This window comes from Lygodium microphyllum, chromosome 2 (assembly GCF_053477565.2).
Source record: "Lygodium microphyllum isolate KBCC chromosome 2, Lygodium_microphyllum_v1.1.10, whole genome shotgun sequence".
NCBI lineage: Eukaryota > Viridiplantae > Streptophyta > Polypodiopsida > Schizaeales > Lygodiaceae > Lygodium > Lygodium microphyllum.
The window spans coordinates 72,346,499-72,357,844 of record NC_141136.1 but is presented as its reverse complement, the minus strand read 5'-3'; positions in this window follow the sequence as shown (position 1 = coordinate 72,357,844).

Below are 11,346 nucleotides of genomic sequence, written 5' to 3'. Positions count from 1 at the left end.
AGTTTGAGATGAAGGATTTGGGAGAGCTGCGTTATTTCTTGGGCATTGAGGTGATTAGATCACCAAGTGGGATACAGCTCTTGCAGAGGCAGTATGGATTGGACATGCTGTCCAAATATGGAATGACAGGCTGTAAGCCTATTTCAGTTCCTTTGGAGCAGAATGTGAAGCTGAGCACAGATGCAGGTGAGCTTCTAGAAGACCCTACTATGTACAGACGCATAGTAGGAAGTTTGATTTATATGACTATTACCAGGCCAGATTTGAGCTATGCTGTTGGATTGGTAAGTCAGTTTATGCAGGCTCCAAGGAAACCACATTTGGATGCGGCTAGACGCATACTCAGGTATGTGAAGTCCACATTGCAGTATGGACTATTTTATGAGACTGGGGTTCAAATACAGCTGCATGGATACACTGATGCTGATTGGGCTGGTAGTATTTCTAATAGAAGATCTACCAGTGGATATGTGTTCTCTTTTGGGAGTGCTGCAGTCACTTGGAGCAGCAAGAAACAGCCTACAGTTGCCTTGTCCAGCACAGAGGCTGAGTATAGGGGTGCAGCAATGGTTGCATGTGAGGTAGCTTGGTTACATAAGCTACTTTATGATATGCATCAGTCTACAGATGGGCCAGTTGTCATTTATTGTGACAACATGAGTAGTATACACTTGGCAAATAACCCAGTCTATCATGCTAGAACAAAGCACATTGAGGTGCATTATCACTATGTGCGGGAGAGGGTTTTACTAGGTCTTATTGATCTAGTTTATGTCAGCACAGAGGATCAGGTAGCTGACATATTTACGAAGGCATTGGGCGCAGAGAAGCTGCACAAGTTCAGAGACCTGCTTGGTGTGCAGGAATTGGGATTGAGCTCGAGGGGGAGTGTTGAGATATCGAGCTCCACTCGTGATATGCCAGGGTGACCGTTGTGCATTTATGTCACCGACGTGTTAGTTGCAGATGCGGTTGGTACACCGCCCATGAATAATAGCTACATGATAGCTATCCTTATCTACTCTAGTTCGTGGCTTGGTTAGTATGCCACCTTAGTTAGTTGAGTTTGGTTTGAGACCCATACATAGGGTTCTTCTATTTTCTTTGTACTAGAGTTCTTTTGGCTTACACAACTAAGAAGAGGAAAACTGTTTTCAGCCTCCACCTCTGTGTGTATTCCCCCATTGTGCAAGCAAGAAAGCTTCAAGTGAGACTCCTTCCTTCTCTCCCACAATCTTGACATCTATTTCTTTGTACTTGAGTTCTTTTGGCTTACACAACTAAGAAGATGAAAACTGTTTTCAGCCTCCACTCTTGTGTGTCTTCCCCCATTGTGCAAGCAAGAAAGCTTCAAGCGAGACTCCTTCCTTCTCTCCCACAATCTTGACATGGTATCAGAGCCTTGTTCGTGGTAAGGAGCTCAAGAAAGCAAGCCAAGCTCGCGGTGTTCTGGTAAGAGGAGCAGTGTTGCTTTCATTTTCTGTTTCGGGAGCAGATCTCTGCAGGTAGCACAGCCGGAAAGTGCAGGAGTGCATTGTCTCAGGTTGAGACACCCTTCGCGGTGAAGCAAGAGGGCAGTATATGCTGCGGAGAAGGGCTTTAGCCTTCGGAGACCTTGTTTTTTTTATTTGAGGCCATTTTGGGGCCTGTTTTGGAGGCGGAAGTTTTCTGCACGCACTCAAGAAAAGGCTCAGTTTTATGCTGTGCAACCACTATTCTACAGGTCGGTGAATAGTTACTGTAAAAATTGCATTGTATGCTTGTGCGCAGAGACATTGGGAGTTACAGAATCATCCCTGTTGCCTGTTGATGCAAAATCGTCACTAGGAAGTGATTGTGTGGTCAAATACCACTTTCGCTAGTTTTGCAGATTTTCCCTTGTGAGGGTGAAGCTGTGGTTTTTGCAGTGACAGAATTTTTTGCAGTCTTCTGTAATGGCATCTGATTCTCTTTCACAGATTGTCACTGAAAAGCTTGACAAGAACAACTTCCAAGCATGGAAGTTTAGAATGACGAATTTCCTTATGGGAAAAGGATATTGGGAATTTGTTGCAGGAAATGAAGAAGAACCAGTTCTTCCTGATGTTCCCAATCAACAGCAAATGCAGGCATTTAAAGCATGGCGTGAGAGAGCCAAGAAAGTTATGTATTGGCTGTCTATCAGCATTTCAGACTCTATGATTGTGCATATTCAGGATGCAAGTATGCCAAAGGAGGCATGGGATACTTTGTCAAAAATGTATAGCACAAATACACAAGCCAGGAAAATGCAGCTCAAGCAAGAGTTGCACAATGTGCAAAGAGAAAATATGAGCATCAATGACTACCACATGAAGGTGAAGAAGATTGCAGATGCACTTGCTTCCATTGGGTCACCAGTGGAAGATGATGATTTAGTTTCTGTGACCTTGAATGGTCTAGGAAAGGATTATGCACAGTTTTGGACATCCATTTCAGTTCGTGAAAGATTTCCTGATTTTGAGGAGCTGATTGCTCTTCTAATTTCTGAGGAGCAAAGAAATGGTGGTGCATCTTCTTCAGGAGGAACTTCAAAAGAAGCTGTCTTCTACTCAAATGCTAGAAGAGGTAGAGGCATAGGTAGAGGAGGCCGATGTGGAGGTCGTGGTAGAAATCAGAATATGCAGCAAACTCAAGAAAACCAGTCCTATGGAGGAGGACGTGGTAACTCTAGAGGCAGGGAGAGCCAAAGAGGTCGTGGTGGATGGCAAAGAGGCCAAAATGCAAACAGTAATGTTGAATGCTACTATTGTGGTAAAATGGGTCATATAGCTAAAGACTGCTATAAAAAGCAGAATGACATCATGAATGGAAAACTGCAACAAGGAAATTATGCATCCTCTAGTAGACAGGGTGATGACAGAAATGAGCATTTGTTTATGGTGCAGCACATGAATAATTCTGTGACAAGTGCAGAAGAAAGCAACGATGTATGGTATGTTGACTCAGGTGCATCAAACCATATGACAGGTCATGCAGAATGGATGGAGGATGCAAGGAAAATGAAAAAACTAGGATTTGTGGAGACTGGTGATGATACTGCACATCCTATTGTGCAGATTGGAAAAATTCCTTTGTCTATGCAGGATGGGAAAAAGAAATACCTGTCCGATGTATTTCATGTCCCGAATATCACCAAGAATCTGGTTTCTGTTGGTCAAATGGTTGAGCAGGGCTTGCAGGTCAGATTTAATCCTCATGGATGCTTTGTTGAGGATATGAAAAATAAAGGTCGCGTGATAGCAAAAGGAAAGAAGAAGGGCAGAATGTTTACATTGGATGCAGACATGTCTGAATTGAGTGCAGCAATGTTTGCACATGGGACCGGTGTAGTTACAGATATTGATATCTGGCATAAACGCATTGGTCATGTTAATGTACGATGACTTAAATCAATGCAGGCCCAAAATATTGTTGCAGGTTTGCCGAAATTCAAGGTTGCAGAAATGCATAAGGTATGTGAAGCCTGTCAGTTTGGAAAACAGGCAAGGAAACCATTTCCTAGACATATTCAAGAGAGTGAGAAGCCATTGGAATTAATCCACTCTGATGTGTGGACAACTAAAGCTGCATCTCTTGGAGGCTATCATTATTTTGTCAGTTTTATTGATGACTATAGCACAAAAGTTTGGGTGTATTTTATGAAAAAGAAAAGTGAAGTTTTTGGGCATTTCAAAACTCTTAAAGCGATGGTTGAAAAAGAAACAGGCCTGCAGATAAAATGCCTAAGGTCAGATGGAGGGGGAGAGTACCTCTCAAATGAGTTTGCAAGGTTCTTGCAGGAGCATGGCATAAAGCAACAATATTCATGCAGTCATACCCCACAACAAAATGGAATTGCAGAAAGAAAAAACAGGCATATTGGAGAGGTATCTCGTGCCATGCTCAATGAAAAAGACTTGCCAGATTTTTATTGGGCTGAAGCAATTGCTACAGCAGTCTACATAATGAACAGGACTCCCACTGCAGCAATACATGGAATGACTCCAGAGGAGAGGTATACTGGTAGGAAACCAGATATTTCTCATTTGAAAATTTTTTGTTGCATTGCCTATGTACATGTGCCAGATGAGTTGAGATCCAAGTTGGATCCAAAAGCTGAGAAGTGCATCTTTATTGGTTATTCTCTGCAGCAAAAAGGGTATAGATGCTATAACCATTCTACTCATAAGTTTACAGTGAGCAGAGATGTTGTTTTTGATGAGATGAGTAGCTGGTATAAACTAGTAAATGTGATTGATGATGTAGATGCACAAAATGGTAATGCTGCACAAAATTCACAGCAGCAGTCACAAAATATTAGTGGACCTGGAGCGTCCTCTAGTAGTGGTTCACATTCTTCGCCATGGACAGGCAGATTGAGATCAGGAGAATCTTCTCAAAGTAATGCAGATAGTGGTATGCAGGTATCACGAAAAGGAAAATAGAAGGTTGATCAGCCCATGTTTGATGTGAATGCAGGTCACTCTTATGTGGATGGTGAATCCAGTGGCTCAGAACAGAGCATTGATGATGAGTTGGGTATTCCTTCTATTGTTGCACCTGGAGTAAGGAAGACCAGGGATGTTTTGAGAGCACTTGGGAGTGAACCTACTTTGCGCAGGTCTACGAGAGCTAGGTATCCTGTGGATAGGTTGAAATATGATGGATTTACAGCCATTCACTATGCATATATGGTTAAAGTGATACAGGAACCAGAACCCACTTCTTTTGAGGAAGCCATGGGAAAAGAAAAATGGGAGAAAGCCATGGATGAAGAAATGGATGCCTTGGAAGAAAATGCTACATGGGAATTGATACCTTTGCCTAAAGGTAAAAATACAATTGGGTGTAAGTGGGTTTATAAGGTGAAGCACAATGCAGATGGTTCTGTGAATAGATACAAGGCAAGATTAGTAGTCAAGGGGTATGCACAAACATATGGCATTGACTATGAAGAAACATTCAGTCCGGTTGCAAGGATGGCAACCGTAAGAGCAGTCATTGCTATGGCTGCATCAAAGGGATGGTCTTTACATCAGATGGATGTAAAGAATGCCTTCTTGCATGGTGATTTGCAAGAAGAGGTCTATATGGAGTAGCCACCAGGTTATGTGCATGCTGTTCATCCTGAGTTTGTTTGCAGGTTGAAGAAAGCCTTGTATGGCTTGAAGCAAGCACCTAGAGCATGGTCTGACAAGATAGGACAGTATCTTGTCACTATTGGCTTTCAGATTTCCAAGGCAGATTTCTCACTTTATGTGAGAAAAACATAGAAAGGTATTATGCTACTTGTCATTTATGTTAATGATTTGATTATGACAGGTGACAGTGATGAAGATATCCTTCATGTGAAAATGCTATTGAAGCAGAAGTTTGAGATGAAGGATTTGGGAGAGCTGCGTTATTTCTTGGGCATTGAGGTGATTAGATCACCAAGTGGGATACAGCTCTTGCAGAGGCAGTATGGATTGGACATGCTGTCCAAATATGGGATGACAGGCTGTAAGCCTATTTCAGTTCCTTTGGAGCAGAATGTGAAGCTGAGCACAGATGCAGGTGAGCTTCTAGAAGACCCTACTATGTACAGACGCATAGTAGGAAGTTTGATTTATATGACTATTACCAGGCCAGATTTGAGCTATGCTGTTGGATTGGTAAGTCAGTTTATGCAGGCTCCAAGGAAACCACATTTGGATGCGGCTAGACGCATACTCAGGTATGTGAAGTCCACATTGCAGTATGGACTATTTTATGAGACTGGGGTTCAGATACAGTTGCATGGATACACTGATGCTGATTGGGCTAGTAGTATTTCTGATAGACGATCTACCAGTGGATATGTGTTCTCTTTTGGGAGTGCTGCAGTCACTTGGAGCAGCAAGAAACAGCCTACAGTTGCCTTGTCGAGCACAGAGGCTGAGTACAGGGGTGCAGCAATGGCTGCATGTGAGGTAGCTTGGTTGCATAAGCTACTTTATGATATGCATCAGTCTACAGATGGACTAGTTGTCATTTATTGTGACAACATGAGTAGTATACACTTGGCAAATAACCCAGTCTATCATGCTAGAACAAAGCACATTGAGGTGCATTATCACTATGTGCGAGAGAGGGTTTTACTAGGTCTTATTGATCTAGTTTATGTCAGCACAGAGGATCAGGTAGCTGACATATTCACGAAGGCATTGGGCGCAGAGAAGCTGCGCAAGTTCAGAGACCTGCTTGGTGTGCAGGAATTGGGATTGAGCTCGAGGGGGAGTGTTGAGATATCGAGCTCCACTCGTGATATGCCAGGGTGACCGTTGTGTATTTATGTCACCGACTTGTCAGTTGCAGACGCGGTTGGTACACTGCCCATGAATAATAGCTACATGTAGCTATCCTTATCTACTCTAGTTCGTGGCTCAGTTAGTATGCCACCTTAGTTAGTTGAGTTTGGTTTGAGACCCATATATAGGGTTCTTCTATTTCTTTGTACTTGAGTTCTTTTGGCTTACACAACTAAGAAGAGGAAAACTGTTTTCAGCCTCCACCCTTGTGTGTCTTCCCCCATTGTGCAAGCAAGAAAGCTTCAAGCGAGACTCCTTCCTTCTCTCCCACAATCTTGACACTATGCACTTTACTAATATGGAATGACTTTACTCACTAGTGATTTAGGTAACCAACATGGAGGGTATGCTAGTGATTATATAACTAGACTATACCCATGTAGTCCACTCTTGATTATGGCACATTTATTGTAGCAAGTTAACACTCAATAACCATATGTACACATGTTCTAGTGCTTTCATATTAGTCTTTTATCATATTGTAGACTAGGTTCTTTCGTGGGGAGAAGAAGAAAGAAGAAGAAGAAGATTTCAACCCTACTTCTATGAATGATCAAGTCTCCATTGTGTGTGTGCCCTTGGTTGCATCACCTCTCTTTCCTATTTTCTATTTACACGGTATCATAGTAGTTCCATGACTGTGTGAAGCTCAATTGAAGGCTGAATGAAGGCGGTGGAGTATAAAAGAAAGCAATCGGTAAGAAGCTCTTCCACCTTGTTTAATTTTCCTTGAAATATAGCCACATGAGGCTGGTAGGGCTACAATCTCTGATTGTAGCTAATCAATGTGGGCTAAGAAGGGATATCGGTGCATGAATTGCAAAGAGTTAGCAGCTTCAAGGAAGAAGAAGGAGAAGAAGCAATAGCAAGATACAGACTCCTTCATCAAGTCATCCATCACCTCCAACTCTAACTCGAATTCTTTGGCCAAGGCATGGAAAAGATCATCTCCTTGAGACCAAGGAAAGGGCTTCACAACTCCTCCTTCTTTTTCTTTCTACAGTAGGTGATGCAATCATCCATCACGACTCTCCAATGCCAAACATGGAGTGTGAGAGGCCGGTGAGGTGGGGTAGGTGAGCCTCATCTATACACTTCATGAGCTCAAAGAGCAGTGTATATACTATAGATTAAACCCTCTAGGATTTTTCCACAATGATTTTTGCATTCCAAGGTTGCAGTATTTGGTTGTTAGTTCACCTAGTATTAGCTTGGTTGCATATTGTAAGTTTTGCAAGGTTACTTATCTTGTAAAAATGTTAGACAATTTTAACTAGATTGTTGGTGAGAATCTTAATAAGAATAATTATCATACTTGGAAGTTTAAGATGATAAATTTCTTGAAGGGTGAAAGCATTTAGAACTACATTGAAGGAACATAGCAGTGGCACCTGAAGTCACTCAGCGAAAGGCTACTACAAAGCAAATAAAAGCTAAGAAGGATTAGGAGCAAACATAGAGTAAAGTGATGTACTAGCTATCTATGAGTATCATAGATAGTATGATGGGCTATTTGCAAGAATTTAAAACTTTTGCTATAACTTGGAAAAATCTGGCAAGGTCATTTTTTAGGTAAACACAAAGACCAAAAAGATGCAACTCAAGTCAGAGCTGAATCAAGTTGAAAGAGAAAAAATTTGTCCATCAATGGATATGCATTAAAGATCAAGAGCATCATGCTGCTATTGGATCTATTAGTGTAGTAGTTGATGATGATGATGATGTTATGCGGGCATGTTTATATGGACTTAGAGATGAGTATAAGAGCTTCAAGTCATCTGTGAACACTAGGGATGATATAATTAACTTTGCAGATTTGATTTCTATGTTGATACTTAAGGAGAAGAACCTTGGCTTGGATTCCTCTTCTTCTCAAAGTAAGAGCAAGTCAAAACAAGTGTCTTACTCTATTAGCAAAGATAGAGGTCATAACTAAGGTGAAGGTGGAGGTCATGGTCAAAGTTATGGTACATAGCAAAATAGAGGAGGATAGTCCCAAGGAAGGGGAGCCAAAGAGGGCAAGTTACAAGTTTTAACTCGATAACAATATAATTTTGGTGATAATAGAAAATGTTGGGCATTCTATTGGAAAATGCCATATTTTTAGTAACTATTTCAAAAAGAAAGCTAAAATCAGAATTGGGAAAAAGTAGCAAGGCAAATATGCTTCAACTAGGAAAATTAATGATGACAGAAGCAAAGCGATCTTTTGTCGTGTAGCATTTTATAAATATATGTCCGTTGATGGTTCATCTAAGAATTATGTATGGTATGTAGACTCATGTGCCTCTAATCACATGAAATCTTGTGGAGAGTGGTTTAGAGAGATGCATAGTCCAAAGTCTCTAGGATATGTGGAGATAGGGGATGATATAACTCATCCCATTACTTACATTGAAAATGTTTCACGGAGTATGCAAGATGGTAAAACAAAGTACTTGACTGATGTGCTACATGTACCAAACATAACTAAGAGTCTAGTTTATGTTGGTCAAATGGTAGAATAGGGAAGTTAAATTTAAATCTAATGGTTGTTATGTAGAGGACCCTAGAAATGGTTGTAGGTTGATTGCAAAAGGTAAGCGTGTTGGTAGATTGTTTACTCTTGATGTAGGTCTACTTAAAATGCATGCTACAATGTTTGCACAAGGTTTAGGTGTTGTGGTTGAAATTAAAATTTCACACAAGAGGATTGCTTACATTAATATGTAACATTTGAAAAATATGCAATCAAAATAGAATGTGTATGGCTTACCAAAGTTCAAAGTTGATGGGATGCATAAAGTATGTGTAGCATGTCAATTTGGAAAGCAAATAAGCCATGCATTTTCACATGAAGAGCATGTATACAAGAAGTCACTTGAGTTGATACATTTTGATGTGTGGGATCCTACAAAGACTGGAACTATGAGTGGTTACAAGTATTTATGTCTCTTTCATTGATGATCATACTCAACAAGTACAGGCTTGTTTTATATATGAGAAAAGTTAGGTGTTCACTCACTTAAAACATGTAGATCTTTGTTAAGAAGGAGATATGGTTATACATTAAATACCTAAGATCAAATGAAGGGTAAGAATACTTCTCCAATGAGTTTTTTAATTTAATATAGAAAAATGGTATTTAGAGGCACTTTACATGTAAGTACACTCCGTAGAAGAATGGAGTTGCTAAAATATATATATATATTTGTAGAGATGGCTCGAGCATTGATGTATGAAATGGACTTGCCTTACTACCGTGGTAGGTTGAAGTAGTTGTTATTGATGTATACATTATGAAATAGGGCACCTATGGCTATTGTACATGGTATGACATTTTAGGAGAAGTATGCAGGCAAAAAGTCAAATCTATCCCACTTGAAAGTATTTGGATGTATTCCTTAATTGCATATTCCTAATGATTTGTGCAATAAATTGGATCCCAAAGTAGACCAATGTATATTTGTGGGATATTCTCTTGAGTAGAATGGATACATATGTTATAACCTTGTTACACATGAATTGAGAGTTAACAATAATCATTAGGTTTCTCTTATATTGATGCATCATTAGGTTTCTCTCATGTTGATGTGGATTACAAGGTAAAACATAAGTTTCATGGATTATTTGAGTGCTATAAGGCAAGGCTAGTTGCCAAAGGGTATGTGAAAACTCATTATATTGATTATGAGGAGACTTTTGCTCCAACATCTAAAATGGCTACTAGAAAGGCTATCGTAGTAATAGTTACATCAAAAGATTGGATCATGCATTAGACGGATGTTAAAAATGTCTTCTTGCATGAGGGGTTGCAAGAAGAAGTTTATGCTGAGCAACCACCTAGTTGTGTGGATGACAATTATGCTAAATATGTATCCAAGCTTTGTAAGGCCTTATATGGATTGATGTAATCTTGTGTAAAATCCTAAGATTCCTTGCTACAAACAACCATTTTTCTTTTATAGTCTCGTTCCCTTCGAATATCTTATGATTATCTTGGAGTCTTAAAATACATCATTTCCCTCAAAAAAGGATCAAATGCTAATCATCATCATTTCCTAAAGCTCATGTGACTTTCAAAATAGTGATAAGACAGGTTGTATAAAAATACCAATATCAAACCTTACAAGACTCCTTAAGTGATCCTAGAATTGTCTATCTTTGTGCTTTCTAAATACTTGTGCATCTATGGCCACTCGAACCAAGTCATCATTATTAAATATTGCTTTTGGTTGCTAAGGCATCTACAATACTCTCTACTTTCAATACATACTCATTTACAATCATTCTTTTTTCCTTCAAAGTACTCAACTCTTGCTCGAGCTAAATATTCATTGTATTTTTTTATTAAAATCAAAATTAAAAAAGAAGATCCAAGCTACATGTGAATTCTTTGCATTTTTTATATACATCCATTATACTATTCAATGATTATAGAGAACCAATACATCACTTTTTTCTCCATTATGTTCCATTCTTTCCATGGCTTATCAAGTACTTAGTTTTCACTCCCTTTTTATCTTTTACATTCCATTCTTTCCAGATCTTTAATTCACGTGTACTTGGGCACTCACCTAGTTCTAGTGCATTGTCTTCACCTATAATAAAATTATATAAGCCTCTTCCAATGAGGAAATTCATCACACAAAACATCCATTAAGGTTTGGTGTTCATGTCTAACTTCTAAATGATGAGGTTTCCATTATTCTCAAACATCATGACAAATCTGAATACCAAACAATAAGCAAAGTCATGAAACCTTGTACAAAAAGTACATAGTTACACTTCTTTTTGACAAACACATCAACACTTACAAATGTAAAGTATATAACTAGTACACTCGAAACCATTTGACTCTATCAATGTCTAATCTATTCAATAACTATTGTTTGCAACCTAAGAACATGGACTTAACTAGCCAAAAAAGTAATGTGTAACCCCTAGAGAGTTTTTTTACAATACATACACCATATCACATTTGCACTAAATGCCATAGCAATTTGAGATTATTGCTTATCCCTACTTTGGGCCCACT